Here is a 13840-nt window from a genome sequence, read left to right as displayed (position 1 = left end):
GCCCACAGGAAGGATTGTACTTCTTATACAAGTATTAATTTTTAGACTTCTGTTTTCAACACCCCTTTCCAGAGTTTGGAAATGAATGTGGAACAAGTATATTGTTCAAACTCTGCCATGTCCCACTCCCATTAAAATTAGTAATGGCAAAAACTGTGTTATGGAATTAATCCTATTTCAGAAATATTTTCCAGGCATTTTTCATGTCAGCTGCAAATGGGAGAAAGGGTGATGATGCCATTTTGCAATAGAGAAGCGCGGAGCTCTCGCCTTAGACTCATCTGAAGAATTTCTCATTCAAAGTACTGCAATGTTATCCCTGCTAAAGCTGCAGTTCTCATAACCCAATATCAGATGGGAAAATCCCACGTAATGCCTGGAATGCCAGCAGGACTGTTATGGTCCTGAGGCGGGTGGAGCTGTTCACGTCCTCAGAGCTGCATTTCAGCACTCTCCTGCCACTGGGAAGGGAGTTTATATTTCTGTAACTCTAGTGGGGATTCCTTTGGCTTGACACAATCCTGGGAATGTCTTTCAAACCATGCACATACACAGAACAGATGGCTTTCATGGGAAGCAGGAACTACTGTTTAACATGTAAGAATTTTTTTTTCCATTTCTTGGTAGCTTTCTAACTTGAAATAATCCCTCCACAGATACTGCATAATGGGAACAGTATCTTGATTCTCTCCTCCGCCCCTCCCTTATTTTCATTTTCCTGTCAAGCTCAAGGAAAAACATTTTTTCACATATTCTAAGTGGGTAGGGGTAGAGGTGGGGTTTTTTGAGTTTTAAATTCAGTTACTACTGAATTTTAGCATTTGTAATGAAAGCTGAATTACTGAAGCTATGCCTTAGTGGGGAATTTAACAATACAGTGTACTGTTCCTGTCCCCTCAGGCATCAGTGCCATCTGACCAAAACTCAGGAATGTACTTATTGACAGATATGTAGTGGCATATGGAAAATAATCTTTAGAATTTCATGCATTTTGTTTGCAATTTGATTAAATATGAACATTTTGTGGTACCATGTAGCAATATTAATGAGTGATACATTGTGAGAAAATATAATATGAAGCTACCACATGAGATAATTAAAGATCTTGTTGAATTTAATTTTCATACTCTTGCACTTAGGAGCTTGTCACTGTAAATGGACAGTTAATAAATTGTCTGCCCCCTGCCAACACTGACTCACTAAAGGGCTCTACTTTCATATAACCATGAGTTTGTTTTTCATATCTTGTGGCCTTCTAAAACATGAGCCTTTTTGGGTACAGAATAGCAATAAATAGACCTGCTTTTGTTATGAATAGGTACACTCCTCTTCACTCATCAGTTTGGCAGAGTTTCTCACAGATTTTGTTAATATTTGTCTAACTTGCTAAAATAAGTAAAAATAAGCAACCAGATAATAGAAAAGAGATAATTTCTAAAATTTGGTGTGCAGGTATCTTTCTTAGTAAAAGTATTTGACCTTGAAAACATTTCCCAGTTGCTACCAAGACAAAGAACAGAAGCTGTAGGTTAATATTCAGCTGCCCGTACAATAATGAATTACAACCTAACATTAGAGAGAAAAAATAAGTGTTGTCTATTGTAATTCTTTAATTGAAAATGTATCATCATGGAATTGTTACTTGGATACCACTCGAATTCTTATGGAAATGTGCTTCCTTTCATTAGCAGGTCGATTTATTTGATGATATTACAGAATTGCAGGTTAATTTTCATCTACTATCCTTATGTCATATTGATACTGTCCAGCTACATGTTTTAAATAAGCATGTGACTTCTAGTGTCTAGTTTTTATTTTCCATCTAAATATTTGCAAGTGCTGGGATTAACATACAATCTACAGCCAGGGAACTAAATTAGCACAATTTAAGGAGGTGCATCCAGAGAATATATCAAAAATAGATCAGCCAAAATGAATTAAAAACATGGTGAAACTGAACCTAGATATAAGGAACTTATTCTGTTGGACCTGAGCGAATATAATAGGAATTGAGAGCACAAAACTGTAACATCTGTCTGAATTACTTCTCTTAGAGATAGTGGGAAACTGTTGAAGAAAAGCAGCTGCTGTCACATAAGATTTGGGAATCTCCCATTAATTTCCAGCTTTCATCAGAGTATGAGAATTCCCACAGCTTGGTGATGGTTTAAGGTCATTGAGAGACAGTGATGACACCAGAGTTGCTTCAACACATGAGGTGACCATGTGGGTGTTGCTGAATCATCTCAGCCAAACAAAAATTATCAGCACTATGCTTTAGCTTCTGTCTTGGCTGGATGCTTTGGCTGAGGTGGCTGGAATTGTATTGGAGGCGGGAAAAAAGAATTTGCAACGTGTTTGGATGTTTGTTCTGTGGATGGAGCTGGAGCCTGCAGGCCAGGGCCGTGCCCAGGTGGGGCCCTGCAGCAGAGAAGGTGGTGGCAAGACTTGCAGACTTACAGTGCATGGGGATCTGCAACCAATTCTATCATAAATAAGGTGCTGTGGTTATGTAGAAAGTCCTAATCAGTGAACTCTCAGACATCAGAAATTTCCTCAAGGGTCAATACACAGGTTGTGCTGTTAATATTTGCTCCCTTCTGCACTGAGATATAGGGATAGTTTTCAGTTAAAAAACTCAACTGCTCTAGCAACTCAGACTGCAAACAGCCTATGCTGTGTGCTTTTAAGGGAGTAGGTTTTAGGATAACAAATTCTCTATAACTCTTAAAAACTGTACTTAATGCTTATTCAGAGTACTAGCAGGGCATTCATAAAAAGTTACACATTTATGGCTTAGATAAGATGAACTGTGCTTTGATCCTGAAAAGTTCTAGCATAATGCTCTGATGCTCAGCTTCATTCTTCCCGACAGCATGAGATATCCAGCATTCCCCCCTCAGCCCTTGCTCGTTCTCCTGTGACCCTCAGCAAGGGAGCACCAGTCACTGCTGCTCTGGGTGTGCAACGTGCCCACCAGGGGCCTGGTTTGTGATTACCAGCTAATTTTACATGGGCCACCCTAGAAGCTGTTGGAGAAATAAATCACTGCAGAGCTGTCCTGGATTTGAGCCACTGAAAGGCCTATAAAAATATTTGTTACCCAGATACCTGAGCTGGCCAGCCTTTTCTACAGAACTTAAACTGTCTTACACATTTTGCTTTGCATGTTTTGGGTGGTTTTAGTCAGGCAGGTTGAAAAAGTATTTTTTGGCGGCTGGAGCAGGAAATGTGCATTTGCCATTTAAGTGCATGTAAATAGGGAAAAATCCTGTTAAACTGCTGTTGATGAGACAGCATGCAGTGAAATGAAAACTGACCATTTTGATACGAGTAGTTGATGCTACAGAAGTTTCTCTAAAGCCTAAAAATTGTTCTCCTCTCCTCTTAGAGCTGTTTAGGATGTCCCAGCTTTTCTTGCTCCCAGTGCCTCACTCACATGTGCTCAGCACCCAAGGCTGCTCTGGGGAGGTCCCTCTCCTTGGAAATGCCTTCAGAACACCCACAGCATGGCTTGTATGATCTGATAGAAGGCATATCTATAAAACAGTCAGGCCTCTTTTTGCCTGGTTCTGGTTTCACACTGTCCAGTCTCCCTGGGGAAGTTTGTCCCCGGTCCTTGGGAATGGCACTGATGTGTGAGCAGCCAGCCTGGTCATGGAGCCTCTCCCTGAGAACACAACTCCTTTGCAGTGAGTACTTCCCAGGCTAGCAGAGAGAGGAGCTTTGGACATTTAATCAGAATGATTTACAAGTAGAGGAGCTTGCTTAGCACAAGGTTTGTTTCACATGCAAAAGAAATCAAGGATTACACTTCTAATGTGGTTTCTCAGCTGCAGAGAGAAACAGCAAAGAGCTGCTGCATCTCTGGATTTGTTCCAGTCCCTTGGCTGGGGCTGAGCTTTGGTCCCCTGCCCTCTCCTCTGTGAGGAGGGGTTTGGGTGACTCTTGTTTTTTGTTTTTTTGTTTTTTTCACAGAGATTGGTTAAGTGGCCAATCCTTGTTCCACTCGCCCAGGCGAAGGAAATCCTGTATGAACTGGAAAGTGTTAGAAAGGATTTAATGAGATTATCATGAACTGTTACTTCACAAAAAAAATCTTAAGCCTTCAAGCAGCTGTGCTCTGTAAGTGAGGACAGGTGAAGTAATAGGAAGGGCTAAAGAAGCTCTCTACTTATTTAAAGTGGCAAAGCCAAAACCGTCTTTTAGTGTCTTAATATGCATTTTAGCTAAAAAAACCCAACAAAACAAAACAACAAGCAAGGAAATAATATGGTCCTCCAAAAGGAGGAATATTGTAGAAGTCCAGTGTCTTCAAATTTAGATTTATTTTTAATAATATTGCAGAATTAAGTAATACTGAAACTACTACTTGAAAATTCTGTTGGTCAGTGGACTGTGCAAGCTCCTACTTGCCTTCAAGCTCATCATACCAGTCAGAAGTGCCTCAGTCATGTTGTCTCCACATCACATTTGAGGTTTGACTTGTCTTGTATTGTAATACACAGAATTTAGTAGCAATGGAGTGAAGTTTGATTTGCTTTGGGTATCTTTTCTTTGTTTTGTTTTTGTTTTGGATGATTTTTTCTTATCTTGCACTTGTGATAAATCTGTAAATAAGAATTATGTTGCTGCCAAGTCCCCCTTTCTGGGCTCTCGATGACAATGAAGTCACAAAATGCGTTTACTTTCCAAGTGTTTGGTTGGCTCCTGTGGTCTTTGTGTACGTGTAATGATAGGAAAGTTATGAACAGTGGCTGTATATAATGGAGGTAACCTCCCTGGAGAGATGGGTACCTAGGATGAGTGTGCCACTGTGGTTCCTCAGGGTGATCTGCTTTGCAGTTAAACTTACAGAGCAATGTAGTTGTAAACACAGGAGCAAGTTCTTCTCAGAAAGAAAAGTTATTTCAACTGGAAATTGGTAATGAGTAAAGAGGTATGAGGGGGGGAAAAATACCTTCAACAAGCATTAGAGTAGGATTTATTTTGGCAGATGCCTATCTTGAATGTACAAGATACTTTCCAAATCCATCAGACATGCTTTTGGGCTGGGAGTGGGCTTAATAAATCTCTGTCTTTGTCCGTTTACTGCATGGGAGAATAGCTTGGAGGCTGATTCAAACTGTGCTGAAAGGAACTTCTGAAATATGAAATTATGTACTGATAAGATACTGTACCAAGAGACTCAAGTGTAATGTAATTGCTGAAAACACTTCATGGTATAAAAGTATTATTATTATTTTTATGCACTCATTAGTATAATTTTTCTCAGTTATAAAAGGCCTGAAAATATAGTGTGAAATGATTAAAATAATTTTTGAGGGTAATTACAGCTCTCTTCATGTACTCCTCCCCTCTGTACCCAATCATCTGTCCAGCTCTCTTCATGTACTCCTCCCCTCTGTACCCAATCATCTGTCCTCTTGCAGCTCATTCTTTGGCAAATTGAGGGAAAGGAGAAATGGAGATTTGTGAGACATGCTGCTCCTGCCACCAGGAAGGCAGTAATAAGTTACTTCTCAAAGTGGTTTTGGGTATGTTAGCCTTTCAGGTAAAGTAAAAGTAATTATTTAAATTAGCTTAAATCACTAAGAATTGAGCTAAATTGTAAAAGATTTGCTAAACTTGATAAAAGCATGCAGGTTAAAGTATTTTTGGCAAGTGCACATTGTCAAATACAAAATCCTGGTATATTTCCATAATGTTGAAATAAATACGAGTACAAGAAGTATCCTTCTTTTCATCTTGAACAAGTCAAAGTAATCTTTCTGCAGTGAAGAAAGTGAATAAGACATTTGACTCCAAACAAGAGATAGAGCTGATTTCTGAAAGTGACTGTCAGTGAGTGTCACATCCCTCCAAGAACACTTCATTTGCGTCAGGACACTTCAGCTGATAAAAAGGTGCAGCATGATCGGGTGGGTGATAAAATATGAGGTGAACCATCTCCATGAGGAACAAGCAACTTAAAATTTGGGGGATGGCTAGAGAGGACTTCAATAAGAGGAGACAGAAAACAGAAAATAAAATAATACATATAAAAAGAAGAAGCAAATTGAATTCTTCCATTTAACCTTTTACATAATAAAAGACAGGAGACATCCCAATGAAATTAAAAAGCAATGCATTTAAAAATTAATAAAAAGCAAATACCTTTTATTGGAGACAGGAATATGGACAAACTGAGCTATAGCTCTGATCTGATGTGTCAGCACAGAGATTGCTAAATTATGTGACCTTCTGAGGAAGCCTTTACCTTTTGTAGCTGGGCACAGTTCTGTTTTGCCACAGTCTGAGACACCTGGCCAGAAGCCAGCCCTGGCTCAGCAGTGGGGTGCTGCAGATGCTGATGTGGTAGTTGGGGTAGATACATTGATATCAGGTGGCTGTGTGGCACCCACCTTGTGAGGACAACTTCCAGTTGAAGAATCATGTGCAGGTTCTCATTGCAAGATCAGGCAGCACATGATAAAACCCCTATAAATATTGATTTCTGGTTTATTGGGTCAAAAAAGTGCAAACTCCATTAACTTTTATGATTGGTTCCTTACCCAAATAAAGTCAGCCTAGCAAGGAGCTTTAGTGAAGCTAAAGGTACAATCTTCCCTCACACACTTAGATTTTGAGATCCAGCTTGTCGGAGTAATGGGCTTTTATTAATATAATAGAATAACTCATAGGTAATGACATTTGAAACCAACAAATGAACATCTAAGTGTGTGTGTTTGTGTGTATGCTTATACTGATAGAACAAAAGTAATTTCTTTCCATCAAAATATTATAAGTTTTAAAGGCTGGTTTTTAACCAAGGGAGAAAAAAACCCCATGGACTCAATCATATTAGTCTGGGCAGGCCTTCTTACTGGGATGATTATTTTATTAAATTTTGTGATCTGAATGCTGTGTAGCAGAAATCTTTCAAAGGAACCCTTCAGTTGAGACTGAACACAAGTTTATAGTCTGGACACTTGGACCTGAACCTCAGTCCTTAGTTAGCACACCATATCCTGATCCCCACACGTGATAAGATGGATGGTTGCTGCTGGTATTTTAAAAAGAACATAATGCACAGCCCCAGAAGGTCCTCACTAGGAAATGTACCTCACAAAGGCAGTGAGTGTCTGTGCTACTGCTGTGAATGGCTTCAATGAAATCCCAATAAAACTGATAGTGGATTTCTCCATGCTATCATTTTGGGTATCGTGCCTGAAAACCACATCCTTTTCAACATAGTTTTTCTGTCGTTTAATCCAAAGCTCTTTTCACCTCTTCTGGCAGTGTGCTACTCCTTTTTCTCAAGGGTCAGTCACTTTTGTTATATAACTAAGTGGCCCTACATTGGAAGGAAAAAGCCTCAACAATCTCTGGAAAAGCAGCAGAACCCTCCCCATGATAAGACGCATCATACTGTGAACTGCAGCAACAAACCTTCCATCATTAAAAGCATCTAAAACTGAAAAGAGAAACACACTGAACTCTTCAGGGCATCCTGTCCAAGGCCTTGGTTGATGAGTATTTGCATTTTTAACTTATTTACTTCGAGTCACATGAAAAGAATGCCTTAGCTTACTGTTTCTGATGGAGTAGCCATCTGTAGTAGAAAGTAAGTTTACACAGCCTAAATAAGTTTTGGAGTTAAAACGCATGATCTAGGTAAGCAAATCATACTTAGTTTTGAGAGAAGTAATTTCATGTAGTCTGTGTATATGGGGAATAAAAGGTGTTTGAGAGCTAGGTATGGTGGCTTATTTGGGCAGTTTGTCTGTTTCCATGGAAGTCTGCAGACTGTAGACTTTGGTTTTACATGTAAGGATGATACTGCATAAGAATTTAGACTTTACAAATAAAGAAAGGCCCCACTAGTAAATACATTTTGGAGAAGCACATGAATCACCTGCCTGTGGTCCTATTTCCTCTGAACTCTCACAATTTCAAATGAACATGCAGAAAAAAGCAGGTGGTTTATACAACCAGTTGTAGTTCTTATGAAACTGGAAAAGATGTGTCAGTCATTACAGAGGTATCACTCATTACAACAGATGAACTGTTTTAGTCATCAGTGATGTTTATAGTATATTCTTTATAAAAGTACATGTTAATTTGTGGTAATGAGTATAAGTATTTGCGGTGAACAATAGATTCTTGAGTTCTGAAGGAAGTGATTTGACTGAAGGTATGTTTTGAAAATGCTGTGGTTTTGGGAATAATTTTAAGAACCCCCTTTGGTTTTGTAGATATGGGGCAACTAAGAGACAGAAGAGTTTTGGTTGTTTTGCTTTTATTTAATGGGCCTGGTAAGCCTTTTGTTCACTTCCCCTCCTCCTGACAGTCTGCACACAGTCCGCCCCAATTTGTTAAAGACGAATTGTTGCCCGTGGTAACTGCAGAGAATTTTTTGAAAAGAACACTTTTAGAAGACAATGGGCCCCAAATATACTGTGGCACAGCTTTAAACTTTATTAAGTCTGTCTTGGACTATCCTCTCCTCTCCCGAGTTAAGGGAAGAAAAGTTTGGCAGCCTCCACGCTGTGAGCGTGATTGATGCCCAGAACATCTGAGGGACTTTTGTGTCCACATGCTCTCTGTGAGTGCATAATGTGTGAATACTCAAATAAGGTCAGCCCTTATCAGATGTAATCTAGGCCTGAAAGCAGATCAGCAGTGACAGTCATACCCCATAAGTGAGAACACAAATCATCGTTGCATGATTTGGACCAGTTATGGGATTTTCTCCCTCGCTCCTGTTTTACCCTTTCCAAAGGGGGTGCGTGCACGTCAGAGGGGAGGGGAAACTTTGGCACATCTCCGGAAAAAAAAAAAAAGAGAGACAAAACCCAGAGGAATACGTGCCTGGAATACTGGTTGGGACCCTCAGCTGGGCCACAAGGGCAGGGGCCTGTGCAAGGCAGTGGCTGTCCCTGCACAGGGGCCGGGGGGTGTGGCTCCTCTCAGGCTGCTGGGGAACATCCCCGCTGGTAGAGCTGGGCAAGAAGCGGGAAAATTGGGTAAAAGAGGTTCAATTCACATCTCCAGTACCTTTTAAGAGTCTTTTCAGAGATTTCTAAGCATGTCACAGCTTCTGTTGTCTGCCTGTCCCTGAGATTGAATGCTTCAATTTTTCAAAGTGGAGTGAAAACATCTTTTTTATTTTTTGAGTTTGTGCTCCATGAAGGGGGATGCTGTGTTTCACCACGGAGGGAAAAAAGATGGTAGAGAATAATGCCTTAAAGAATTCATTTCTGCCTGCTTTCCTGGAGAAAGCAGATATAAGTGGGTTTCATCTGAAGGAAGAGCCTCCCATTTGTGAATATTACTGTAGTTTAAGCACTGGATTGCTTTTTATCTAGGAAAACAAAGACAGCAGCAATGAAATGTTGTTAATTTAGACTTTTTGATTTGTGCTTCTGCTTAGAAAAGGATTTTAATGGGCAAAGAGCTTTTACAGAACACAAAATATATAGGGAAATAGCATAATTAGCAGGAAGAAATAAAAGATACCGTTACATCATTGACAACATTAACAACTATGGAAACAATGATGTCATCCTCTAAGATGGGAATTTTTTTTCCCACACTTATGATGACTTGAAAATTTTCTTTTAGCTTTTAGAAATATAATGTCCCTCTCAGAACAATAATTTGCAATATTTTTGCTTTCTCATGCACTCTTTATATGGAAGTGTACAATACTGGTGTATTGCCTGGGATCGAGGGGAAGATCCATGAACACTGACAGCCTGTCTACAGACCTTGTAATTACACCACATTATTGCTTGCTTCATTGATTTATTTTGCTTTGTGCTTTAACAGTAAGAGGAGTGTCCAGCTCCTGATTGAAAAGGCACAACAAAAATAGATCCCTTAGTTGCAGCTCACACCTTGAACTCTGAACAGAAACATGAGCAGGGAGACCTCTTTCTTCCCTTTCCTGTGCTGTCACCTCTTTGCTCTGCTGCATGGGACAGTGTTTTTCACAGTAAGGTGTGAAGCTCTGGAATACTAGACAGGAGATGAAACCTCTTCTGTCATCAAGCTCATGACAATGGTATCCTGAGCTACCATATTATGTTTCCCCACCACCTCGTTTCTCTTCAAAAAGTGATCAATGTGACTGCGGTCACAGGGGTTTTCAGGATGAGAGAGAGACGAGAATGTTGATTCTATGATCAGAAGGCTTGATTTATTATTTTATGATATATATATTACATTATAACTATACTAAAAGGAATAGAAAGAAAAGTTATCAGAAGGCTAGCTAAGAATAGAATAGAAAAGAAAGAATAACAAAGATCTGTGTCTCAGACAGAGAGCGAGAGCAGCTCTGCCATGAATGGTCAGTAAATCCAAACATCCACAGGAGACCAATCACGGATCCACCTGTTGCATTCCACAGCAGCAGATAACCAGTGTTTACATTTTGTTGCTGAAACTTCTCAGCTTCAGCAGGAAAAATCCTAAGAAAGGATTTTAATAAAAGATGTCTGCAACAGATCAAGGTATGTCTTAAAGTAATTTATGCTTTCTTTTTGGCTACTGTCCCAAAGGAGAGTATCACCTGACATCATGTATCCAATATGGATGTGCAAAGAACCACCCAATTTACAGATACACATCATTGACTCTAAAAGACTCCTCCAGCCACCCACATCCTAACAAACACCTGTTGGGCACTGATTTTAAACACTTGCTCCAGTCTGCACAAGAAATTCCTTTCCTTGATGCGTTGATTCTGCTGACATCCTGAAAGCATTTTGGTTGGATTCCCCATACTTTCAATGGCAGTTTTTCAGATTCAGACATTTGCTGCTCTGAATTCATCAAAGTTCTTTAAGGTCACACAGCTAAGGCTTGCGGTGCCCATCCCAAATGTCCAAAAGAGTGATAATCTTCCATCTTGCAGTCAAAAAGGTCATACGAGTGACATCCTGTGTTTGACATGGGAGGAGTGGTCTGCTCTGTGATGTTCAATGCTCTGTGATAAGTGGCAACTTGGGATTTTTATTTTCTTAACAAGAATTTTAAATGGTGTCAGAAGATGACAAAGCATTATTTTAACATGTTTTTGTATGGGACTTTGGGAAGGAAATGCCTAGCATGCTTTTTGAAGACCATGTGTAGATTAAATAGGAATTTTAAAACTAAGGTAGTTTTTACCATGAAAACTAATCTGCATGGAGCAAATCTGTAATTAGGACTCCTTTTAGAAAAGAAATCGTTTAGACACTATTGTGTTGCTTTCTTGCCATATATTGCTGTCATGGTTTGACCGGAAGGAGTGGGAATTCTGGGAAGCTGTGGTCAAACCAATGAAGGTTTTGGGTTTCATACTGACACCTGGTGTAGCCAGTGGGGTTTGGACACACCTCCGAGAATACACAGGGGTTAAAAGCAGGGCACTGCCCTGGCATTTCCTCTTTGGACATCGCCGGCCGAGGAGTTCAGATCTCTCTCCCGCCCGGCCCGCTGCTGCTGGGCGGGGGAGGGGACAGCCATGCGGTGAGGCCTGGGGCCTGGACAGAGGGGGCTTCGGGGGGGCTCCAAGGATGGAAGGGTGGGGGAGCCCCAAGAGACATCGGGCAGCCAGCCCCCTTCCCCCCCCCAGGAGAGCAGCCAGCGAGAAGGGGGAGGAAGACTGCCCGGCCGCAGCGGCAGCGTGTGGGCAGCATGCGTGGGAGCCCGTTCCGGGACCGACAGACAGAGACTGAAAACTTTTAACCCTTTCTTGCATGATTGGGGCCTTGCAAAAAATGCTAATCCTCCTCGAAGCTGAATAAGAAGGGAGATGAGAGATGAGATGAGATGACTTGGCTCGGAGATTGTGGAGATGATTGGATGGGGAGAGATGATTTGGAGTGGCCTTTGGCTGGACTTTTTCTTGTAGCCATGGACTCAGTTGTTCCTGTGACACAGACTGCATTTAGGGGGAGGCAGTGCCTCAAAACCAGGAGGGTTCATTTGTGAGGACCCCCCGGCCCCAGGGGGTTGGAAATATATGGGGGGGACAGTTGTCCCAAAAGCAGAGACTGTGCCTTTTTGGAGTGAGACAAGGCATCCTTGAAAGACCACCCTAAAAGCAGCTCTGGCCATGTCTCGGTGGTGAGAGCACTGAGCATGGAAGGAACATGTCACAAGCGGCAAAATGGACTTTCCGGGCGGTGCCGAAGTGACAAGGAAGCATCCGGGATTTCAGTGTGCTTCCAGAAGCCTATGGAACAAGAAGGACTCCCTTTCCTCTTCATGAACTGATGTTTGAGTATACTAAAGTGTAGTGTCGTGATGGGCTGGGCAGTTGGTGTTTTTTGAGAGAATGTATTGGATTGGGAAAGTCAGGTGGTGGGGAGGAGGAAAATGGTTTTTTTGTAAGGTTTTCAATTTTCTTTTCTTTTCCTTATAGTCTTTCCTATTTTTTCCTGTAGTTTTAGGTAATAAAGTGTTATTTATGTTTAAGTTGGAGCCTGTTTTGCTTATTCCTGGTCACATCTCACAGCAGACACCAGGGTGAGGCATTTTCATGGGGGCACTGGCTCTGTGCCAGGCTCAAACCATGACAATTGCAATGAAAATGTGAGAAAGACTGAGAAATTGACAGAATGACTAAATTCACACAAATTATGTATTCAGTTCATGTGTATAGAAATGAATGTCTGTGTTGCAGTTGCATTGTTAGTCGGTGTAATAATCAAACAGGTAATAAGAGTTTTAAACAAAAGGATGAGAGAAAAAAATTCCACTAATCACTAGCAAGATGAGAGCAATATTCATCATATTTATGATATCTATTGATAGATTTATTTATATTTATAATACCTATTGATATATTTATATTTATCTATATTTATGATACCTATTGATATATTTCTTTATATTTATATTTTGATGTATTTATTATGATTTATGAATGCTGTGGCCAAATTACTCTCAGTCACATGAAAGAGAATTTTATTCTGTTATTACTAATTGTTGTTTGACAGCTGCTAGGTGGCCACTTCAGAGATTTCTATTTTGCTAAACATCATCAAAGATGTTGCTCTTTCCCAGCAAGTTTCACGGGAATTATTCGTTTGAAGGAAAATACCACTTGAAGCAGGTAGTGGAATTTACCCATTGAGATGCCAGGCTTCTATAAGCTACTGCAATCCAGTATCAGTGCCAAACTGACCAAACACCATTGGAGATGACCGGATGACTCTCAAACCCTATTTTTCCCCTTCTTATAGATAAAATTATTAATGCTGTCATTAATTATTACTATATCTTGATACAGAGTTTAATTGTAAATTCCTAGCTTACCTGTGTTCAGGTTTTTGGCGTTTTTTTTCTGCTTAGTGGTAGTTGGGAGCCTCTTTTTATTATGGTACATCAGTTTTTAAAATTTTCCCATCATAATGTGGCGTTTTAAGGATCTCACCTGTGTTTTGCTCAAGAACATAGACCACATACTTCTGCTACTCGATGGCGTAACAGCTGCTTAAAACACTTGTTCCTGTCATAAGGGGCAGATGTGTAGATGGTTCAAAAGCTGTGTGGATGTGGCACTATGAGATGTGGTTTAGTGGTGAACATGGTGGTGCTAAGGTTAACTGTTGGACTTGATTATCCTAGACATCTCTTCAAACTTAAATTGATTCTGTGATTCTGTAAGTTTGCATCGATGACCCGCTGGTGTAGAGGTCTATAAACCCTGGCCATAGATGAGGTGGCTTTGTTTGAGTGCGCCCGGCGGAGGGGCGAAACAGCTGCTGTGCAAGTGTGACTTCGAGGGGTGAGGTTAAATCCCTGTGCGCGGCTGATTCCCTAACAGGCTTACAGGGAAATCCTGCACTTCGCAAGCACCGAA

At 40.6% G+C, this 13840-nt stretch overlaps 1 protein-coding gene across 2 annotated transcripts in view; it reads left to right on the top strand.

The window, feature by feature from the left end:
• Window positions 1–13840, top strand: part of BMPR1B (bone morphogenetic protein receptor type 1B) — a 251679-nt gene that overhangs the window by 163972 nt on the left and 73867 nt on the right. The gene's annotated exons all lie outside the window — the stretch shown is intronic.

Source organism: Zonotrichia leucophrys, chromosome 4 (assembly GCF_028769735.1).
Source record: "Zonotrichia leucophrys gambelii isolate GWCS_2022_RI chromosome 4, RI_Zleu_2.0, whole genome shotgun sequence".
NCBI classification, from domain to species: Eukaryota; Metazoa; Chordata; class Aves; order Passeriformes; family Passerellidae; genus Zonotrichia; species Zonotrichia leucophrys.
The sequence above is the reverse complement of the archived record's forward strand: the minus strand, read 5'-3'. Positions and strand labels throughout refer to the sequence as shown.